This window comes from Schistocerca piceifrons, chromosome 9 (genome assembly GCF_021461385.2).
Source record: "Schistocerca piceifrons isolate TAMUIC-IGC-003096 chromosome 9, iqSchPice1.1, whole genome shotgun sequence".
Lineage (NCBI taxonomy): Eukaryota > Metazoa > Arthropoda > Insecta > Orthoptera > Acrididae > Schistocerca > Schistocerca piceifrons.
The window spans coordinates 20745281-20769933 of NC_060146.1; the positions used below are offsets into that span (position 1 = coordinate 20745281).

Consider the following 24653-nt stretch of genomic DNA (forward strand, 5'->3'; position numbering starts at 1 on the left):
CAGAATAGTGGTCTGGTAGAAACCATTTTATATACATAGCCCACAAGGCAACTGCCAGCAGGCGGCATCTGATGCATTTGCCACATATGAATGAAAAATACATTTCAAAACTGAATTAAAAATAATTTTTTTTGTTTCTTGAGAATACTGTTCTTGGAAATACTTGATTAAAAGTTGTGGTTTGCCTGGGGCAAAGCATTATAAAATATCACAAAAATATGTAACTCGAATGGCAAATGGCGTACAAATCTGCGACACAGCCACGGGCATCCGGATGGCACCCTCCTTTGCCACCTTTATATGGGTCACCTAGAGGAGACTTTCCTATCCTCCCAAAATGCCAAACTGCTCTTCTGGTTCAGGTGCACTGATGACATCTCCAAGCTCTAGACTCTGGGCCGAGACACCCTATCTTCATTCCTTCACAACCTCATCACCTTCTCTCTGAACTGCTTCACCTGGTCTGCCTCAACCCAGTGTGCCACCTTCCTTGATGTTGTCCTCCTTCCCTCCAATGACTCCACCTACACCTCTGTCCATATTAAACCCCCTAACCACTAACAGTACCCACATTTCCACAACTGCCATCCCTTCCACACAGCAGTGACAGAGACACCCTGCTGAGGGCCTCACTGAGGCCTTCACAGACAGACACTAGCCCCCAGACCTAGTCCACAAACATGTGTCCCATACCATTTCCCCTCACATCCCTAATGCTACCACCAGCCTCAAGAACCAGACACTAAGGAGTGCCCACCTCATCACTCCGTACCACCCCAGACTGGAACGACTGAACCACATCCTTTGCCATCGAGTCCCACTGTGCAGCTGAGATCCTTCCCATCCCTCTTAAATGGTGTTCCATCACCCATTCAACCTCCACCACATCCTAGTCCATCCCAATGCCAATCCCAATTCCAATCTCTTGCTTCAAGGATCGTATCCCCGTGGAAGACGCAGGTGCGAGACCTACCCATTTCACCCGACCGGCACTTCCTGCTCCAGTTCTGTCACGGGTTTATCCTACCCAATCAGGGACTGCGCCACCTGTGAAAGCAGCCACATCGTGTTTCGTATCTGCTGCAATCACTGTACAGCTTTTTATATTGGTATAACTATCAACCGGATGTCCACCAGGGTGAGTGACCACTGTCAAACTGTGCCCAAGCTCACAACACGCACAACATGCAGCTGAACATAACACACTTGATTTCTACGGCTGCTTTACTGATTAAGCCACCTGGATCCTCCCCTCTACCACCAGTTCTTCTAAACTGCGCAGTTGGGAGTTATCTTTATAACACATTCTCTGCTCCCATAATTATCCCGGCCTCAGCCTATGGTAACATAATGTGCCCACACCCTCCACCCACCAGTTTCCACCCTGTCAGCCCTATCATATCCTCCCCATTCTCATTCCCACCTTCTTTGTTTGCCATTCTCTGCCAACGCACCTGCTCATCTTTCCCCACTCCTCTCCTTTTTCACTCTGTTTTCCCCACTTCTACGCCCCAAAACCTTCTGATGCTGTGCCTGTTGGAATTCTAGTCCCTGCACATTATGCCAGACAACACTCCTCTCTCCTCCCACCCATACACTACTATCCCTTCCCCTTCCCCTCCCTATACAGACTGCTGCTTCCATCCCGTGTGATAGTCACAGTCTGGCCCAAGTGGCCAGAGCTAGTGGTCATGTGTGTGAGGTATGCAGTCCTGTGTGAATAAGTGGTGTGGTTTATCTTTTTCTGACGAAGACTGTGGCTGAAAATTTGTGGGTAAGTGTTTTTTAATTTTGCCTGTCTGCAACTTAACATGTCATCTTAACGGTAAGTAGCAATCTGCCTTTTCCTACACTGTAGTTGGTGCACATAAATGCACTTTTCATTCGCATGTGACAAATGTACCAGATGCTACAAGCTAGTAGTTGTCTTGTGGGCCATAAGAATAACACGGTTGCTCACAGAACACTACGTAGCATATAAATTTTGCTGCGATGTTGGATAAGTTACTCTTGTAACTGATAAAATCACATTCTGGTACATTTGATTTTCGATACAGTATAATAGCAATTTTGCATGTCGTAGAGTGTATGATGATTTGCTATATCTTATTATGGTTAATGTGAACTGAAACCAGTCACATAAAAAAAATTAAAGCAGTCTAGAAGGCCACTAAAAAAACTGACAATCAATTAGTAGAAGTCACCTGATGATAGTAGCCAGTTGTAAAAACTCTGTGCCTACCTGAATTTTAAGATTACACTTTCACTGAAACAGAAGAGAGAAGAAGGCCCATACAAGAGAAGTCTGGTATTTATTATGCAACAATAAAAATTCGTATAGAATACTACTCATTGAGCAGCAGACAGACACATTTAAAAGTCAGCTATCAAATAAGTTATCTGACAAAGCACTTCCTCAGATGAAGATGCACACTCATTCAAACATGCACAACTCACAAACTACAGCTGCAGACATCCCCAGGCACTGAAGTTCCACTGAGGTGAGTAGCAATCTCAGCTGGGATAGCAGAGGGAGTACAAAGCAGATGCGGGAGTGGAGGGAGAGGTTGAGAGTGAGGATAGCAGAGTAGAGGTGGGGCAAGACAAATCATCTCCCGTATGTGGTGTACAGCTGTCTGTCTTAACTTGCACTGTTATATCATATTGGATTTGTCATTGTTTACTAGCTATTAATTACCATTTATTACCTAATTACATTACTGAACATGGAGATGCTGAGTCACGATAGGCACAACAAAAAGATTCACACAATTATAGCTTTCGGCCATTAAGGTCTTTGTCAGCAGTAGACACACACACACACACACACACACACACACACACACACACACACACACACACACACACACACTCATGCAAATGCAACTTGCACACACATCTTCAGTCTCAGAGTGATGAAACCACATTATTAAGGTCTTTGTCAGCAGTAGACACACACACACACACACACACACACAACACACACACACACACACACACAAGTGCGCGCGCGCAAACACAACTTGCACACATGTCTGCAGTCTCAGAGAACTGAAACCAAGTGTAGTTTCAACTCTCTGAGACTGTATCTTTTTGCAAGTTGCATTTGCATGAGTGTGTGTGTGTGTGTGTGTGTGTGTGTGTGTGTGTGTGTGTGTGTGTGTGTGTGTGTCTACTACTGATAAAGGCCTTAATGGTGTGGTTTCATCTCTCTGAGATGAGTTGCATTTGCATGAGAGAGAGAGAGAGAGAGAGAGAGAGAGAGAGAGAGAGAGAGAGAGAGTGAGTGTGTGTGTGTGTGTGTGTGTGTGTGTGTGTGTGTACTGCTGACAAAGGCCTTAATGGCCGAAAGCTATAATTGTGTGAATCTTTTTGTTGTGCCTATCGCGACTCAGCATCTCCGCTGTATGGTAAGTAGCAACTTTCCTTCTCTGGTATTGTTACATTTCATCCTGGATTTTCAATTGTTTGATTACTGAAAATGGAAGAGCTAAAGAGCTATCTCAAAAGCTTTTTCAGTGAAACGATTTTATATGACCAGTACTATTCCCTCGCAGAAACATACTACATCAACTTAACCCTCCGCCATGCACTCCAATGTGGTTTGGAGAATATAGATGTATGTGAAAATGAAATGATGAATTAGGAGCACACACAAATTTGCTCTAGCCAGCTGGCGAGCTTGCAGATGCAGCACAAATCACACGGGTACCCACTCTAAGACACAACAAATCATTCTTTCCTATGACTGTGAAACTAAACTGATGAAGGATCTGTTATACACCAGCATGTTATATAGGTACTGTAAAGAATTAAAAAGAGAAGATGGCCTAAGATAATTAACAAATCAAAACAATACTTGCAACCTAGGAGACAAGCTGAATTACGAACTGAGAAAAGAAATTAAAGAGACAACTAAAATCAGAATATTCAAAAAGGCAGCTAACACATACCTCATAAATATATTTTATATAGTAAAGGGTTCTTTATCTTACTTAAGGTACAGTTTGGGGAAAAAAGTAACACACTCATACAATAAAATACATCAGTCATTCTTCACTGTCCAGTCAAATTAATGTGACCACCTGTCAAAAGCTGGAATAACTATCTTTTGCAATGTGGACCACTATGAGACATGCAGGAAGGGAGTTAATATGGCTCTGGAAGGTACCAACAGGGACGTCGAGCGATGCCAATTTCAGTGCCATGGCCTGCTGCAGGATTCTCGGACGAAGATAAGTGGTGCAAACGGTTCAGTTGAGATGGCCCTACAGTTTCTCATGTGGGTTTAAATCTGGAGAGCTTGGTGGCCAGGAAAGAATGGTGAAGTTATCCTCCTCCTCTTCAAAGCATGCATGTACACTGGGGGGATGTGTAACATTTTGCAGTGTCCTGCTGGTAGATTCTGTACTGCCAAGCTAAATATGTGCATGTAGGGTCAGACGTGGTCCCAAGAATAGATGCATACTTGCGTTCATCCACTTCACTTCCAGAATGACGAGATAGACCAGGAATCCCATGAAAACATTTCCCCAGACCATAATGCTCCAGCCTGCACACTTCCCATGATTGTTCCAGGCTGTTTGCTTTCAGGAGTTTCACACTGTACACAGTGAAGGCCATCTGTCTGTTGGAGCAAAAATGTGATTAACCTGAAAACGCCACCTGTCACCACTCAGTTGCAGTATTGGCAAGGAAAATCCAGCCCTCATTGCCGATGAACAGCAGTCAGCATGGCTGCATGCTGCAGAGGCCCATGCACACCAATGTTCAATGAAAGATCATTGATGAGAGACTGATGGTAGCCCATTGATTCATCTGGGCAATCAGTTGCTCAATAGTACCATGTCTATTTGCCCACACACACCTCCGTCCCTGTCATTCACCCCTGTTATCTATGGCCTGCAGTGCACCACAGTTGCCTCAGTGCTGGTTTTGGATAGTGTCATTTTGCCAGGCATACTTTAACCACAAACAAACTTAGCCATTTTGGAAATGCTTCCACCCTTGGCCGAAAACCCAATGATCGTGCCCTTTTGGATGTCACAAACATTGCTCCACTTCCGCATTATGACAATTACCAGTGCTGCTACTGCCATCTGTGAGTGGTTATTGCACGCTGAAGTCGAAAATAGACGGTGGTCACATTAAAGTGACTGGACCGCATATAATAGACTTCAGTTGTATAAAGCATGTTACCAGAAAGTCATTAGCTTACGATTCATTGTGTATGATACTAATTTACTTTAATCTTCCTGAACTCAATAGCTCCTTTCATTATGGAGGGATACTGACTCAGATCTACAGATCGCCAAATGGGGGATCATGTGTAATGTAATTTCAAGGCAGAAGTAGAGAGAGAGAGAGAGAGAGAGAGAGAGAGAGAGAGAGAGAGAGAATTAGCTAACTGTAAATAATATTTTATTGTTGTATTAAGGTCACACATTTAATACCATTGTAGAATGATCTCCTGATAATGGTGGGTGTGTATAAAAATTAGCATTTTTTTCTCTTTCCTTAAACAGTTCATAACTGTAACTTCATTTGTTTTATGAATACATAAGTTTTCAAAATCATATGACACACTCTGTCTATTATCGCATCTATGCCTTATTTCAGGGAAACCTGTAAGAACTAAGAAATGAGTTTATAGAATGAAATTTTCACTCTACAGTGGAGTGTGCGCTGATATGAAACTTCCTGGCAGATTAAAACTGTGTGCCAGACCGAGACTCGAACTCGGGACCTTTGCCTTTCGCGGGCAACTTCTGTGAAGTTTGGAAGGTAGGAGACGAGGTACTGGCAGAATCGAAGTTGTGAGGACGGGGCGTGAGTAGTCCTTGGGTAAGTCAGATGGTAGAGCACTTGCCTGCGAAAGGCAAAGGTCCCGAGTTTGAGTCTCGGTCTGGCCCACAGTTTTAAACTGCCAGGAAGTTTTAAGAAATGAGTTGTGAAATAAAAAGAGTTGCGATCAAAAATTGTACTTGGTTTAGTTAAAATTTCAAGAGAAAAAATAGTTAAACTAAGAAATAAGCCCTTCAAGAGATAGTCCAGATGGGATTAAGAAAGCACAATATAAAAATAAAGGACCATGGACACTACCAAGGAATATGCTTCAGTTCCACAGAGTTGAAGTAAACAAGGTCAATGCAAAATTAGCACTATTTTGGTGAACAGGAACTGGGGAGAGTCAGTAGAGGAAATGGTTGGTATCTTTAATATAGGAGAGTAGGTTATGGGTAATAGGCTGAAGGTATGAGTCCATGAGAGCAGAGACCCCCAATTGGGGGTAGGGTAACTGGCAAAAATAGGGCATACTGGCTGGTTGGTTTTATGGACTGAAGGAAGCATGTAGAAGGTAGGAAAACAGGGAGTGTAGGGGTGAGGGGAGAAATAGACTCTGGTACAGCTTCCTGCACTCATACCTTCTACATGCTTTCAAAAGTCCATAAACCCAACCACCCAGGATGCCCCACTGTGGCTGATTATTGTGCCCCAATAGTGACACTCTGCTCTCATGGGCCAACAACATCAGTTGCACACTACCAATCATTTCCTGTACTGAGACTCCACAGTTCCTGTTCGTTTACCACTCAGCGTCCTGCATGTTAATATTTATGCTACCTCCCTCTACATTAATATCCCCAATGCCCAGGGCCTTGTTGCTACAGAACACTATGTTACCCCCACACCCATCTGACTCCAACAGTACAATCTCCTACCTGGTCACTATGACCAGCTATATCCTCATCCAGAATTACTTCTACTTTGAAGGCGTCACCCACGGTGAAGCAACTCGCACTCACAGGCTAACCTATTCGTGGGCCTTCTAGAGGAATCCTTCCTAATCAACCAGAACCTCAATCATCACCTGGTTCAAATTCATTGATGACGTATTCATGATCTGAACTGAGGATGGGGACACCCTCTGAAAATTCCTCCAGAACCTCAACATCTCCCACATTCACTTTACCTGGTTCTCCTCAACTGAACAAGCCACCTTCCTCAATGTTGACTTCCAAGTCAAGAATGGCTAAATCAGCACTTCAGTCCACATCAAACCCACCAAACACCAACAATATCTCGACTTTGACAGCTTCACCCATTCCACACCAAGAAGTCCTTTCCGTACAGCCAAACCATCTGTGGTCGTCGTATCTGCAGTGACGAACTGTACTACTTCAAATATCCCAATGCTTACCCTAACATCTTCACAGACCAAAATCACTCACACAACCTTGTATAGAAACAGATCTCTTGTGCCTTGTCTCTCCAGTCCTTTACCACTGCCCACACACCCAGCCACCATGGAGACTGCTCTCCTAACTCAGTATCACCCAACACTAAACCAACTGAATCACATCCTGCGTCAAGGTTTCAACTGCCTCTAATAATGCGAGACAATGAGGAATATCCTCTCCGCTATCCTCCCCATCTTCACACAGATGTGTTCGGATTTCCATTGAACCTACCCAATATCCTTGTCTGTGCCTACTCAACCCCTGCTACCAATCCCTTGCTTCATGGCTCATAGCTTTGGATCGACCTAAATGCAAGACCTGTCCCACGTCCTCCCGCCACCATCTACTCCAATCTTGTCACAGGTACCTCCTACCCCATCAAGTGTGGTCTACCTGTGGAAGCTTCCATGTGATACAGAAACTATGCTGCAGGCACTGTGTTGCTTTCTACGTGGGCATGGCAACTAACAAGCTGTCTGTCCATATCAATGACTGCTGCCAAACTGTGGCCGAGAGACAGCTGGACCACTCAGTTGCTGATCATGCTGCCGGACATGATGTGCTTTACTTCCATGACTGCTACACAGCCTGTGCCAACCAAATCCTCCCAACCGATGCCAGCTTTTCATCACTGTGCACAGAGGAACTCTCCCTACAACATATTCTTCATTTCCACAACCTCCTGAACCTAGTGAACTGAAATGTAATGAACAAACTCTTGTCTGCTGCATAATACAGAGTGAAATTTTGTACAGTCATTCTGTAAAAGAGGACAGAGCAGGAATTTTCATGGTTAATGATTATGTGATGATGTAGTAACAAAGTGACAAAATGTAAAAAAACATTTGAAATAACAATGAGAAATATGAGAGGTATTGTGTGATTTAGCAATGATTAGGGGCATTGTCTTTGTATTAGTTTGTTTTGCAAATGTACTCCTTCAGTTAACAAGATTTATAATGAAAGTATAAGCAGATGTTAAAGTCCAACTATGTGAAGGTGAATATGATTTTGTTATGATACATCATGTATGTGAATGAAGGTAGCATTTGTTATTTTAAAGAAGAAACTGAATGAAATATTATTTCAATACATTGATATAAAAAAAAATTATGTGTGTTATTAAAAATCTTATTTATGTCTTTGCTATTAATGATTTCAAGTAATTCTGCACTAAGAATGATACACTATTAATTAACCAGTGTCAGTAAATGAACAAATATTTGCATTCTGACAGGAAAAAATTATAATAAAACCATAATTTATGAAAATGGAGTGTAAGTTTGGTTAATCCAGTAATTTTTATTTTTATTTCAGATGAACTATAGGTTTAAAGAACAGCTTCCATCCCCTTAAAATAAGTTACTGAATTGTTTTGTTGAAAAGAAAAAAATTTTTTATGCAACAATATTCAAATAATTTTGTTCCAGGTTTAGAAATAAGTTGTATTGCTTTACTAATACACGATTTTTATGTATTTCAGCTTGCATCTGAGCACTGAGAAAGAGTGAAACCAAGGAAACTGAAGAGATGCTTGGGAAACAGAGCCACAACAGAGTATATATGTGGAGTGTTTCCAACAAAACAGTGAGTCACATGAAATAAAAGTTTTTTCAGAAAGAATGTGAAAACTGTTACAAAAGAATCTCAATTGTTTATTTGTGTAATTTTCCATATTATGACGGTGACTATGAAAAGTGAAATTAAAATGGAAAATTTTGTAATGTAATAGATTTTGTCACCCTGTACATAAAATCATAAGCCAGAATGTGTAATTTCTAAAACTGTACCATGCTTCACACCATAATGATGAAATGAGTATAGTTTAACTGTAAAAGAACTGATAACATTTATTCAAATAAATGTGGAGAAGAATTCATGACTGTTTGTGCATTATGCTTTGATACAAAATACATCATTGTTCTTCAATACATCATTTACACAAATCCAAACAATTTCAAATAATATTTGGAAACATTTTTTACATTTTAGAAACAAAAGAATGAAATGTGAAAAAATCACTCTTGATCACAAAATACAAGATAATTTATTAGTGGTGGCCAGCTTCAAATCTATACAGATTATCTTCAGGCCATATGACATTTCTCAAAATTTAACATTAATTTTCTTAGAGGTAGATTACAAACTATGAAAACATGTAACAATGATCTACAAAGGCACTGAGCAGTGCAGAACTGTAATCCAGAAGGCATCTTACTCAAACGCTGAATAGCACAAAAGTGCTTTCAATTATAAAGATGAAGCTCTCCCATCGTCTAGCGCACAATTACTGAAGGCTCAGAGCCGTAAGAAGAAAATTTGATGGTCATATATACAATTACAGATAGAACTAATGATGAGTAAATTAAAAAATTGAAAAACTTAAATAAGTATGATGAAAGACATTAAAATTAATTATCAAACACATTAAAATTAATTATCAAACACATTAAAAGCATTTTAAATAATATAATGAATTAAAATGACAACCAATAGAAAATGCTTACAGTGAATAGAACTGCCAATTGTGGGCAATACATGAAAGTAATAGACCAGAGAGGCTTCATTAAAGAATGTATGAAACTAGGAATCAATGGAAAGCTACATCCAAATGACATGGCCTGTCAACAAGGATGCAAGTGGCCTCGTGTCCATGAATTTGCGTGGCAGGGCACATGTCCATTCAAAGACACACCCACAAAGACACCGTCAATAGTCATGAAGACAAAAGCATCAACACAGGCCAAAGTAGTGTCCGCCGTCATGGAGTTACATTTCGTAGGTGAACTCCAGGCCACTCATCCCATAGCAACTGGTGGCATCAGCTGGATGCATCTCTGCACTGACTTCTACTTTCATACAATCTAAGATGAACTGTTTACGGTCTATTATTTTAATGAATTGCTCCAAGTGGCAGTTATGGTTACCGTAACCATTTCCTATTGGTTGTTCTTTTCATTTATTACATTAGTTAAAATGTATTTGACAGTTATAATGACGTATTTCATCTTACTTATTACATTTTTCAACTTTCTGATTAATTAATGTTATTTTTCAATATAATTACATGTTACCATCACATTTTTTGTCACGGTGCCTTCTGCAACCAATGAGCGAAGCTTCACCTTTGTAACTCATAGTGCTTTTACTCTATTCGGCGGCTGATGAATGGGTCTTCTGGCATACAGTACGGCACCGCTCAGCACCTCTATAAATCACTGACGGGTATAAATATTTTGCATTTTATCATAATTTATGTTGTCTTTTCTGCATTATGTTAATGTGTTTAATAGTTCATGATCTCAGTCTAAAAAAAGAATTAATGTTATAAATTTTAAGCAATGCCTTATGGTCTGAAGATGAGCTGTATAGATTTAAGCCATTCACCACTCATAAATTATCTTCTATTTTGCAACCAAGGCCGATTTTTTTTTTCATTATATTTTAATTTAGATGTTATTCCAAACCTGTTATCAAAAATCATTAAAAGAATAAAATAGTTTAGGAAGTTCATTTACTATTACGACCATTACAAATGGAATAGAAAAGTTTTCTCCAAACAAAATTTCATATTTAATGACTCAAAAATTCATATGCTATTATAATTAGCTAACAGAGAGGAAAATGCTGGCGAAAAAATATTTTATAACACATCACAGAGGCCGGAAATGGTGTTCATACGTAAGACTTGTTTTCTCTCCAAACAAGGAATTCCAAAACTTTTCCTAAAAAGACAGTTGGGATGTTTAAGTTGAGAAATGTTATGCTGAAATCCTTCCCACACTGGAGTCTGCTCATTTGTTCTAGTCTGTCATTTGTTTAGGAGGCAATTTTGTATCAAGTGGATGAAGTGTCTTTATAGGCTATTGTAAAAAAAGTGAGTCACTGTTTGTTTCTATTCACAATTTACTATTATTTTGAGCAACGTGTTATAAAAAACAGTTTGCTCTTTAATTCAAATAAGAAAATTGCCACAGCATACTTTTTCAATTTAATTTTAATATAATAAGGTTACATAGAATCCATTTTAGGAATTATGGCTCCTGTTAAGGCTCATGCGCATAAACATACAGAAAATTTCTCAGTTGCAAAAAGAAAGGCTGCAGCTAAGGAATAAAGTTGGTTAAGGAAAAAGAAAGCTCGATCAAAAATGTCTCCTACATGGCAGTTGGTGAGTTAAAAAATGCAAAAAATACTGAAGGAGGTGTCTGTTTTACATAAAAATATGTGTTCACTTGCTGTATCTCCAAATAAATCACGCAATGCTCCACAAGCTTTAGACAAGCACTTGCATAGGTTCAAAGATCATTCCCAGAAGTCCTACAAAAACAAAAACAGTTCGTACAAAAATTAATGAAATGCTTCAATGTGAGATCATAGAAAATTAAGTACAAAGCAGTCATGGAAATCCACTGAAATAACAAAGGATATGGCAAAAAGTTTCTATGAATGTCATGACATATCACATACCACCAGTAGAACAGCTCTTTGTAAGTAGGAACAACAAAAGAAATATCTATATAATTTCTGAAGTGTATGAATTATTTAAAAGGGAACATCTAGACGTGAACATTGGTTCCTCATTCTTTGCAGCTCTTATATCACAATATGCACTTCTTTCTTCTGACATTCTGGCAAATGTTTTCATCTGCACTTATTATGGTAACTTCAGTTTTCTACTGTACAGCACAGTCAAGAGTATCAAAAGTTTTCCAAGTACAAGTAGGTAACTTGTTGAGTCTATTATACGTGGCACATGGAAAAAGCCTCATACATTAGACACATCCAAGGAATGTGGAAATTTAAAGAAGTATGAAGAATTCCTCAACTCATTGACACCTTGCTCAGATGGGATCATCAACTGGTATCAATGGAAAAATGATAAGACAGAAAGAGTAGTTAAAGTGGTGTAGGAATTTCTATAATGGCATTTACAAAATTGGAGAGCAAATTACCAAAGTTTTGCATCCACTGTTTTATCAAATCCAGACAGCTGCCAGGGAGAACTTCACTACTGCTCATCGGGATGTGGTGAAGAGTTCACACTGCAGTAAGGAACAAATAACTAGTTTCATAAGCTACTGCACCTGATTAACTGCAGCATGATAAGCTAGCTGTTCATGTTTCTAATTCAAAAATACTTAAGAACCTAAAAAACAAATTTCCTAATCATAAAGTGGTGGAAATATTTCCTAGGGCCACTAGTCGACATTTCAAACAACTGTACATATTAGCCAATTTAACTTTCAGTAAAGAATACTGTGGTCTTGTGTCTTTTGTACATCCGAGGGAAAAGGGAGCTGCTGATGGTGTTGAAGGTATGTTAAATAATCAAGTGTGACAGCATGTGAAAGCTAGACGAGCTATCGTTCCTGATTACACAATTTTTGTACTGATAAAAGTTAATATAACAGAAGTTCCAGCAGAGGAGGTAAAAAGCCATCCTGACCACTTACAGCAGCAGTGGAGCGATATCAGACCTCTTCCACTCATTCTTCAGGTCCACAGTGTCTGCACCATAGGAAAATTTACAGTTCAGGTAGCTGTGTTGGCCGAGGAAGATAGCACAGTCATTTAAACCTTTTGCAGATCAGAGTGATCACGAAGAAACACTCAAATTCCTTCACTATCAATTGCAATTTTTTACTTTTCATTGTCTTTTCATCAGTGGATCACTGTCAAACTAAAATCTGAGTGAGGGCATTTGCATAAATTTGTTGGACAATTTGTCAGTGTGAATGTGGAGGAAAAAAAAATTATTTCATAAGAGAGTAGGGAATAATTCTGTACAGCCAGGAGAAGGTCATACCAGTGAAACTTGCCAAGTGGTACATACTTCACAAGAGCCTATCACAGATTCTCATGAAAAGTTAACTTTTGCTGAAGTGAAATTAAACCTTTTAAAATGAATTCGTTTCCTGTTATCTGACTGCTCCTCATTCATTCATAAATTTATCACTGCACAATGATTTTGGCACTGTTAGGTACATAATTTCAGTCATTCACAGTAATGTAAATGGATGTGTATTGTCGGTAACACTAAAACATTGCATCCATAATATTTAATTAGGGTTAATTTATTTGATGCCTTATATATTTTCATAAAATATGGTCCTTGTACTTTATGTAAATATCCCAAATTTCTACTTGTATTGAAGAATCCCACAGATATTAGAAGACATTCAAATACATGTGCATTATCTAGATTTTTGAGTCAAGTCTACATCTATAATCTGCAAAACATTGTGAGTAGCACGGCAGAGGGTATGTCTCATTGCAGCAATTAGGGTTTTTTCCTGTCCCAGTCATGTATAGAGCACAGGAAGAATGATTGTTTGAATGCCTCTATGCATACAGTAATTATTCCAATCTTATCCTGACGATCCCTATGTGAGCAATACGTACAATATTGTAGTACATTTCTAGAGTCATCATTTAAAGCTGGTTCTTGAAACTTTGGCAATAGACATTCTTGTGATAGTTTACGTCTATCTTCAAAAGCCTTCCAGTTCAGTTCCTTCAGCATCTCTGTGACATTCTCCCAAGGATTAAACAAATCTCTGACAATTCGTGCAGCACCCCTTTGTATATGTTCAATATCCCCTGTTAGTCCTATCTGGTGCATGTAAGACACACTTGAGGAATATTCTAGAACTGGTCACACTAGTGATTTGTAAGCAATCTCCTTTGTAGACGGATTGCATTTCCTCAGTATTCTACCAATATACTAAAGTCTACCACCTGCTTTTTAGTGACCTAGATAAGCTTGTTTCATCAAATCTTAGCTGTATGTTGCTCACATTTAAGTATCTATCTATATCCGGATCCCACTCCAGCTTCTGTCAGGTCTGGGTGCTGAAGAGTCCTCTACATTTGGCTCGGTCCTCCCACCACTTTCCTTCCTCCACTTGCTGCCAGGTCACACCTCTCCTTTCCACAAATATTCTCACTCCCATTTTCCACCATGTTCTTGGGCGCCCTTTAGGTCTTTTCCCATCCATCTTTAATTCTTCCGTAATTTTGGAGAGTCTCTGCCCATGCATCCTCTTAACATGCCCATACCATCTTAATCTCTTTCTTTCAATTTCCTCTCTCATACTTTCTTGTTTGAGGGCCTTTCTAATCTCTACATTCCTTACTCTGTCCATTCTTGTTTTTCCCTTAACTGCTCTGAGAAATTTCATTTCCCCTGCTTGCAGTCTGCTCTAGTCCCTCCCTGTCATTGTCCATGTTCCTCCACCATAGGTGACAATAGGGAAGCAATAATTCTTATACATAAGGAGTTTTGCTCTTTCTGAAACTTCATTATTCCAAATCAGGTGTTTTATTGTTCAGTAGAATTTGCCTCCCTTCTGTAACCTCCTATTAATTTCGTTGGTTATTCTTCCATCCCTAGATATTTCACTCCCTAAATAAGTAAAACTTTCTACCACTTTGAGGGGTTCTCCATTCAAGGTAATATTTCTGTTCATCCCTTTCTCTCTTCCGAATACTATTACTTCACTCTTATCTTTATTTATTTTTAATCCATACCTTTTCATTATTTCCTTTAACGCGTCAAGTTGTAACTGTACATCTACCTCTTTATCACCCCATATTACCATATCATCAGCAAAAATCATCTTTTGTCTTTTTCTTTTACTATATCTTTAACTGCCCTATTCATTCCCTCCATCACAACATTAAAAAGTGCATGAGATAGAGTGCTTCCTTGCTTAAGTCCTTGTCTTATTTCGAAGTATTCATAGTACCCCAATGGTATTCTAATTCTACAATCGTGTCCTCTGTACATTGTCTTTATTACATTAATGTATCCATCTTATATATCTCTCTTCTTCATTTCTTCCGAGAGTCTTTCCCTGTTACCTGAGTCATATGCCTTTTCTATGTGTATAAAAACCATTATCACCCTTTTGCTATACTCCCAACTTTTTTCCATCAGTCGATGGACAGAAAATATCAGGTCGATCGTGCTTCTTCCTTTCCTAAACCCATGCTGTTCTTCACTCAGCTACTTTTTTATCTTTTCACTTATTTGATTTAGTAAAATTCTTTCAAAAATCTTGGCTGTATGACTCATAAGGATTATTCCTCTCTAGTTTTCACATTTAGGTATACCCAAACCAAAAAAATGTAGCTTTTGGGCTTTATTTTCTTATTAATACTTCACATACAATTGTACAAATTTTTCAACCAAAACTACAGAATTGCCATATAGCATGTGTGTTTGTAATGTTTTGGGTGTCAGATACATGAACTGTCATTAATTATTATGATTATGGAGAAATAGTTAATAAATGAATGAATATGAATGAATTATTCAGTCAGTATTTCTAATTATGTACCTTCATAACTTGATTGGGGGAGGAGGATGGTGTGATGACAGAAAGCAAGCTTGACTCTTCCATTGGTTGTGATTGTACCTCTACTAATAATTATTTTTTTACTCATTTTTCAATTTTCATATATTTTTTAAATAGTATACATGAGGTCCCACTCAAATATTTCAAAACTTTAACAAAGGAAAATCCAGGATGGAATGTAACAATATTATGAGAAGTGAAGTTGCTACTCACCATATAGTGGAGATGCTGAGTCGCAGATAGACACAACAAAAAGATTCACTATAGCTTTTGGCCATTAAGGCCTTCGTCAACAACAGACACATGAACACACATGCACACACACCCACACAAACAAAACTCACACACACGACTGCAGTCTCAGGCAACTGGCAGTGTGGTTTCAGTTGCCTAAGACTCCAGTCGTGTTTGTGAGTTTCATTTGCGTGAGTGTGTGTGCCTGTGTGAATGTCTGTCTATTGTTAACGAAGGCCTTAATGGTCAAAAGCTATTATTGTAGTCTTTTTGTTGTGCCTATCAGAGACTCCGTATCACCGCTACATGGTGAGTAGCAAATTTCCTTCTCATAAAGTGTTAAAACTTTAACAAAGTATTTCCCCTACTTATATTCATTATTCAAGATATTATTTTCAACATGCTAATTGCTACGATACATCTAGTTGTATTATTTTATTCATAGCTGTAATCTTCAGTAACTACAGTACATATTACAGATTTTTATTTCGCTTTACTGGTTTCGACCAATTAATTTGTCATCTTCAGAAGCCTACAAAATTAGGAATATTATGTTTCTGTGGCGAAATCAATACTAAGTATATATCTGTAATAGTTATTCTACTTTAGATAAATGTATAGCAAAGGTCAAAGGATTTATAAAATCCTTAATTTTGTACGCTTCTGAAGATGACAAATTAATTTGTCAAAACCGGTAAAGCAAAATAAAAATATTTGCAGCTGATGAATGGATTTTGTTCTGAAGCATCCAGTTTTACTGGAAAATCTGTTAATCAAATGAGATGACTAACTGAACTTTTTACTACAGTGCAACCTCACAAATTTTATGAGAGCTGGTACGTATTTATTGACTTAAGTGACCCAACTGATGCACTGGCATTCAAAATTTTCAGTAATGTGTTTCAATATCTGTTAAACTAATTACCTTATGAAATAATTAACCTGAAAGTTGTGACCAGCTACATTTTACAGTGCAGATTTTCTCTCTGTGCTTGTCAGATTCTGACCTTTGCCATTATACACTTGTTGACCTGTATTTTATGCACAAGATGACATATTTCACTAACTGATTATGCCATTAATAAAGATTTTTGCAATTTTTGCCCACTTTACAATATGGTGCTTGTACTTGTAGATGGGGTTTCTCAACACAGATGCATAAAATGGTTTCACACACTTTTCTAATTTCCTAGACACCAAATGTTTCATAAACAAAATTAACATACTGTTATCACAGTCCATCTTGAGTAGCAAAATCTAACCTACCCATTCATCAAATAAATGTATTTTCTAAAATCCCAATATGTTCCTACACAAGTCTTTATAAGGCCAACACTACCCCAAAACAGTGAATCACAGTCAAGCAAGTAAATGAGCAACACCTATGTCAGTAGATTCTGAGATCTACTAGAAGTCATGCAACACCTATGGGAGATTTTGGGAAACTGCGGGTAGCCTAAGTAGTGTTTAAAGTCAATTTTGGTATTTGCATTATATCTCTACAGTGTCGTGATAAGGTGGTGGTACTCTTACAACTATTCAGTATTCGTTACAATCATATTTTAAAATTTCTATGAAAACCATTGTATGTTGTAAATAAAACCAATAAGGGTGGGTGAATTATCCAATGTATTTTAATCAAGCATTAATTGTGTTACATCTTTTAAACCAGTGATTGTGGTTTACTTCAGACTGGTATCATGCTATGTACTTCATAGTGAATCATGCTGAAAATTGGGCACATGCACTGTTTATATGATTTAATCTGCTGTGTTCTGCAAATGCTGCATCTAAAAAGCACTGTACCTTCAAACTGTGATTGTACCTGCCACTGTGATACTCTGTCATAGGCGAGTAAATGTGTTTACTTGCATAATTTTATGTTGAAATGAAACTGGTCATCGTGCTGTCTGTTTTTGGTGGTAATAAAAGGCCATGTCACCTGGAAATCTGTGTAGTGTACATCATTTTCACAATTCCTGGAAATCAAGTGACAGTTATTCTACAAGACTTTGGTCATAATCCCCTGAGGGCTAAATGTACGACACAGGTAAGCACCCTCACAATGTCAACTGAAATCATCCAAACATATATCACCAAATAATTTAGCATCACAGTTTTCAAGTATCATCACAACATGGCTTACCAAAAGTGAGATCTCCAGGAAAGCTTGTATCACCAAATATTGGCCACACTGGAAAATAGATGTTTAACAATGGACTAAGCTATGTGCAGCCTGCTCTAAGAGCAAGGTAAACTATATCACTTCCTGGAGAATTCCCAGTTGTCTATTAAGATTTTCAGGTGATACATATTAAGCTAGTGTGTCTTCAATCAACCTCTGATGGATTTCCTAACTGTTTAACTAGTACCAATAGATTCAACAGCTGAACAAAACAGTACCCTTTGCACCACTAAAGCAGACACTTGCAACACCTCTTTTTTTAATTTATTATTTTTTTTATTCCTGTATTATCAGAGTTGAAACACCACATCAGGTCACTACAGATCAATGAATAGAGCTTCCATCTAACATGTTCTGAGCTTGAGCATACAAGGTAATGGAAAAACTGAAAGGTTTCCCCATACACTGAAGAGTGTGAAACGAGCATAAGCTACAACTAAATGGAGTAATATATTACCCACTTTATGTGGCTTCCATTGCTCTTTCTGGAATGAAAGCAACTGTAAAATAAAAATGTTGTATGATAGTTACCTGGAGACTTCTTCCATGAACTTCATACTAAGATAGGTGCTGACCTTCCAACTTCCATCACTGAACTGAAGGAAAGGTTGAATCATGTGAAACCAACAAAGTAGCTCCACAATACCAATGAAACTCCTCTCATCCACAAGGACTTTAAAAGTACAAATGCGTGTTTGTTAAAATTTATAAGGTGCAGACTGGACTCACATAACCACGCGACTGTCCTTATGAAGTGGTTCAATCTTTACTGAAGTTCTTCACTGTTAAGATTAAAGATGAAACTAATCAGCTTTTTTTCTACTGATCAACTGAAGACACGAGCATCCAAAATCATCGAATCAGTTGTCAGATGACCACCAAAGAATGTGTTCCAAAGTGCCCAGAAAGTTACAAGATCAGGATGTGTGGTGAAATTCACAGACATTATTTATTTACGCCAATACTGAGAGGGGGAAGATGTGTGAACATATAAAAATGTTAACAGTGACAAGGAAGTAAATTATTTTCTTCAAGCAGTTCATATTTGTATGTTCAATAGTGTTACGAATGTGAAATTGGGGGAAACACTGTGCTTATTACTGCATCTACATTTCATTTTAAGAGCAAATATTGTAAGAACTAAAAAAGGAGATGGAAATAAAAAGAGCTCCTATCAAAAACATTACTTGCTTTGACTGAAATTTTGTACACAAGGATATTTAAACATAAGGAAAAAGGCCCCTCAATACTTGATTATGGTTTACTGCTTTCACAATGATCATGTGTCAAGACATATAATGCATGATATAATGTTGATTAGCTCAGTTTTTCAGGTGGACAGTAGCACATAGTTGAATATAGTGTCCAGAAGTGAGGCAAGGGGAACAGCAGTACCTTCTCAGTCCACGAGCCACCAGTGGATGCCTTTAGCGAGAGCGGCAGTGGAGAGGGTAACTATGTTTTACTTAGCAACTGACTGTAAACAGCCCAGGAGTCATCAGTACGTGACCTCAATGTTTGGGCACTGAGGAAGAAAACCATGTTTTATACTGCATGTTACATGAAACAATTTGTGTGTAAATGAAGAAACATTATTGATTAGACAAGTACCAAATGAGTCAGTGCAGCTGTTAGGACACTGACCTCCTATTCGGGAGGATGGAGCTGCTCAGTCTGGCCATTCTCATTTGGGTTTCCTGTACTTTTCGGGATGTCTAGGGTAAATGCCAGGTGGTTCCTTAATCAAGACCACAGCCGACCACCTGTTCTATCCCCACAGGCTACTTGTCCCATCCTCTTAAAGCATGTTTTGGATGCTGTTTGTTATATATTGGCTCACTGTTTGGCATTGTATTACCTTGACAAATCCTGTATCATTGTGAGGTCATCCATGATGAATGAATGAATGAATAAACAAAATAATAAAAGACTAACTCTAGAAAACGAATGTCTTCTTTGAGAATATATTTTTTAAAGAATAACTTGACATGCAACAGAAACACAGTGCGATACACTACGATTTGCTATCTTCCAAAATTATAGTGGTAGTTTCTACTTAGCCTCAAAAAATAGTTTCCTATTCATAAAAAAATGCAGCAACCAGCAACAGCAAATACGGAATACCCACGTTTTACATTAAGTGTAGGATATTATCAACATATTCTTCCCACAGTAATTATAGACTGCCTAGTTGAGCAGTAAAACACAATGAAATATGATTTGAAAGATTTTTTTTTTACTGTTAACTATCTTTACTTGTTGCCAATATGGGTGCCCTCAGGAACATCAGTAAGCTAATGTACGAGTACTGGTAAGCAACATTTTCCAACAAAAAATCGTTTCTCATTCCGTATTTTCAGTTACAATGTTATCATCAAACCCATAACAAAAAGAGTTACCTTCTTGTATTTCTGTAGCAAGAGAGTGTTTTCAGGCTCACATTAGATGAGACTGAATGCATGAGGAACTAAGCTATGCAGAAATGACTCAACAGAAACAAATACATTGGAAACTATAAAGGTCTCAACAGGGGCAACCAGAGAATTAAATGACACAAATACAGTAATTTTCAGTCAATAAGTTGGTATTAAGTTACAAATTTCTGCATTAACATTTTTCAGAGCTACTGAATTAACTTTCCAGTAACAAATATTATAGAACAAAGAAAGAGAGATGCCTTTCATAAATTAATTTTATGGGGCATTTCCACATGAAATTATTCCTATTGTATACTTCCAAGATATTTAATAGTTGTTACTGTTTCCAGCAACTGATCCCCAATACATAAACAATAATGCATTTTCCACCTATTTATGTACAACTAGCAACCTGGCCCGGTTTCTTATAGCATATTGGTTTGTGGGAATTACAAATAAATTTCAGAGAACAACACTGAATAACTGAATATCTTCACTTTCATATTACTTGTTCAATGAAAGAAGCACATAGCACAAATGTTTTTTTGAGGCATGAATGTTGTGCACTCCATATTGAATTGGCATCTGAAAGCAGGAAGGAAAAATGGGTTTAACATCCTCTCAACATCGAGGTCATTAGAGATGGAGCACAAGCTCAGATTGTTTCAAGGAAAGGAAAGGAAAGGAAAGGAAATCTTGGCATAGGCCTTGAGCAATTTGAGGAAATTATGGAAAACCTAAACCTTGATGGCTGGACGCGGGTTTTAACCAGTGTCCTCCTGAATGCGAGTGTAATGTGCTAACAACTGCACTACCTTGCTTGTATTGTGTATTAAACCGGGAACCTAGAAAACAATGGAGAGACTTCGTCCCGCTGTAGCCCTCAGTGGTTCACAACTGAACAACAGGCCACAGCAGTCCACCTATCCCACCGCTGCCCCACACCGAACCCAGGGTTACGGTGCGGAGCTATTTTTCTTAATGTAGCTCATACATTTTATTTTTGTGGTGATTTTATGTATACTCAGGGCTGTTATGGAAATTAAGTTTGACAATTTTTTTAAAAAATTGTCATTTAATACAACTTATCATTCAGTATTTTTAGTTAGCACTCAATCAACAAACTCGTAACTTGTTTCTGCATAAATTCCTGTAGTAATAAATAATTGCCTATTTTGTGTGGATGTGATGATGATGATTGGTTTGTGGGGCACTCAACTGCTCGGTTATCAGCGCCCGTACAAATTCCCAACCTTTGCTCAGTCCAAACTTGTCACTTTCATGAATGATGATGATATGATGAGGACAACACAAACATCCAGTCATCTCGAAGCAGGTGAAAATCTCTGACCCCGTCCAGAATCGAACCTGGGACCCTGTGCTTCGGAAACAAGAACGAGAACGCGACCGCGAGACTATGAGCTGCGAACTTTTGTGGATGTGAATGCATGACAAAATGAGAAGCATACACATGTTATATGAAAAGAAATATTACAAAAACTATGAGAATATTTGCTGGAATACATATACAATAAAACCCCTATTTTATATTTTTGTGAAGTCTGGAATTTAAAAACGAAAAATTGAGGAAAATGCAGAACTGAGGAAAATGTTAAAATCTGCAAAATATGAGTATAACATATTTAATTGACATATGTGACTAAAAATCACAATCCTCTCCAATACTTTGTATAAAATCTGTCTAGGTGAAGGAAATTAAATGTACAATACTTATACAATAATTTGTGGTAATGAATTTCATTAGTTCTTAAAAAATCACAGATGTGTTAACAGCAAGTAAAAACTCATCAAAAAATTGAAATGGGTATCTGGGTATAAGTTAATCGAGCTGTTTTCCAACATGCTTCGACCACAAATTATATGTTCAAAACACATGTTTTTGAGAGATCATCCTTTGTGCTCACACAGAAAAAACCAAAAACTGATGACTATGTTGAATTAAACCAAAAACATCATGGCAGCTAAGTCGTTAAACAATAAGCATAAATGTGGAAATCTGCTTTATGACATACTTTTAGTCACCATTGCTGCTATTGTTGAATGCTTTTCTTATGAGCTGCACGTTATATGCTGAGCACTGTTAAAATTTATTTTAGTCTTAATGAGAGCAAGAGAGACAGGAAGAAATGAGTTTATTTTCCTAATTGACGTTCCAAGCTTATTTGAAGTTGACTCACTGAATTTCTGCACATTGCGTAAAATGAAAACGTGAAAGAAAGCTCAGGTGGCACAGTTTCACTTCACTGAGTCACTACTGCCAATCTTTACGATCTACAGTATGTGTGGTGCTAAGTATATACACAAGTAGTATATGCACTTGTTGCAACTGTATCATGTCAGATTTGAACATTAAATTCTTTAAAATGTGCTATCGCAAAACCCTTGTTCTATTCCTGTGTGACATCTCTGTCACAGCGCATCATCTGCACAAAAAGTATATTTGCAGCACTTCACAAAATGCTTTCACCCTTACCTGGACTCCAGTCACTGAAGGGCCACTCCCCTTCTCCACATATCCAGTAGGTGAACTCACTTTGTGTGTGTTAGTGTGGTGTGTTGGCTGTGCTGGCTATTGGATGACTTAACTCGTTGCCAGTCAATACAATACGAGTTTACTAGCCGGAAATGGGTAATGTTTGCTCCATTATGACCAAGCATGTTCTTTGAGACTCAGTGTTTGAATTTAAAAGGTTGAGAATTGATATTGTTGCTGAAGACAGTACCTTGGAAATACATGCAAAAAGATGGGACTGAGTGATAAGAAGCACAAGAAAAAGTGGTGGGTGGGCCCTTCATCAAGTATTGGCTAAGTGTGGAGCACTTTGCATTGACTGTCTTGTTTTTCTATTAACGCTGCAATCTAGCAGTAGTTTTATCATAATCGCACGCTGAAGATAAATGTTGCAAGTTGTGTTGGCAACACTGATTGTGGATTATGTCACCATTTCCTTTCTCACATCTCCCCTCTCCACAACAGCCTAAAATATCCCTTAATTCTGCCACCACCACTCTTGATGCGAACCATCTGTACTGTGAGTCATTTATAACATGTTCAGCCACATCAAATGTCAATAGGAAGAAAATGGGATGAAGTCAAGCAAGATGTCGAGTAAGAACTTAGAATCAAGATAAAACTTACTAGGAAAAAATATGACATCAGGGAATTTTTAGCATTGGTCTTATGGGTTTCCCACAGGTGCTAAGAAATTATGGTATAGTGTCAAGAAAAATATAAAATTGGAGAATCTAAAATTGAAGTTCCACTGTATAATGAAATGAGTGAATTAAATAGTAACCCAGATAAAATGCATCCAATGAGTGTAACTGAACTCCACATTTTTCTGTTAACATCTGGCTCTCTGGAGTTTAAAATTGTTACAGTAACAAATCCTACAGACTAAGGAATTATCAATGGTTACCGCTGAGAACAATGCAGTTCTCATGCTTCTGCCAATAATTACAAAAGCGAGAATAATTAATGAAAACACAATATCACTACTTAAGGGTATCATTAGATAATGAGCACCAACTTTCTCAATTAAGACTATGTCCATGTGGATTTGCAAGTGCCACTAGTTTATAAAGTATCTTTATTATTTTAAAATACACTTACAACTGCCACAATATCTCTCAATAAGTTCAAAAATACATACAGGATGTACATAAAGTCCAGGAACACTTTCAATTATTTATTGCACAAGAACTAAACTTTGTACAGATGTCATACATATTGCATTTTGAAGAGAAACTCTGAAAGTCTTTTTTACAAACATTTGATATGCCAACCATGAGTGACCAGGCAGATGTCAATATGGTAATCAAGTTCTTGCCATACCTGTCCCAGCATGGCATCGTCGACAGTGGCAGTCACTTCCCGCATTCTCTCCCGGAGCTCTGCTACATCACGTGGTACAGGCAGTAAATACACCAGATCTTTAGTGTGTCCGCACAGAAAAAAAAGCACACGGAGTGAGATCTGGCTAGCAGGGAGGCTATTTCATGAAACAGGCGTCCCTTTCTGTAGCACAGCCAATCCATCGATGTGGCAGCTCCGTGTTCAGGTACCCACGAACTTCACGATGATAATGGGGTGGAGACCCATCCTGCTGAAAGATGAACGGAGAGTCTGATTGCATTTGAGGCATCAGCCATTGCTGCAATACGTCCAAGTAGGAATATCCAGTGACAGTGC

The 24653-nt window shown here is 38.2% G+C and overlaps 2 protein-coding genes across 2 annotated transcripts in view; both read right to left on the reverse strand.

The window, feature by feature from the left end:
• Positions 1-17728, reverse strand: part of LOC124717299 (modifier of mdg4-like) — a 28580-nt gene extending 10852 nt beyond the window's left edge. Inside the window, exon 1 of the mRNA XM_047244125.1 lies at positions 17645-17728. The gene's annotated coding sequence lies outside the window, so the exon portion shown is untranslated. The remainder of the gene's footprint in view (positions 1-17644) is intronic.
• Positions 1-24653, reverse strand: part of LOC124717296 (longitudinals lacking protein, isoforms N/O/W/X/Y-like) — a 269156-nt gene that overhangs the window by 28213 nt on the left and 216290 nt on the right. The window lies entirely within an intron of this gene.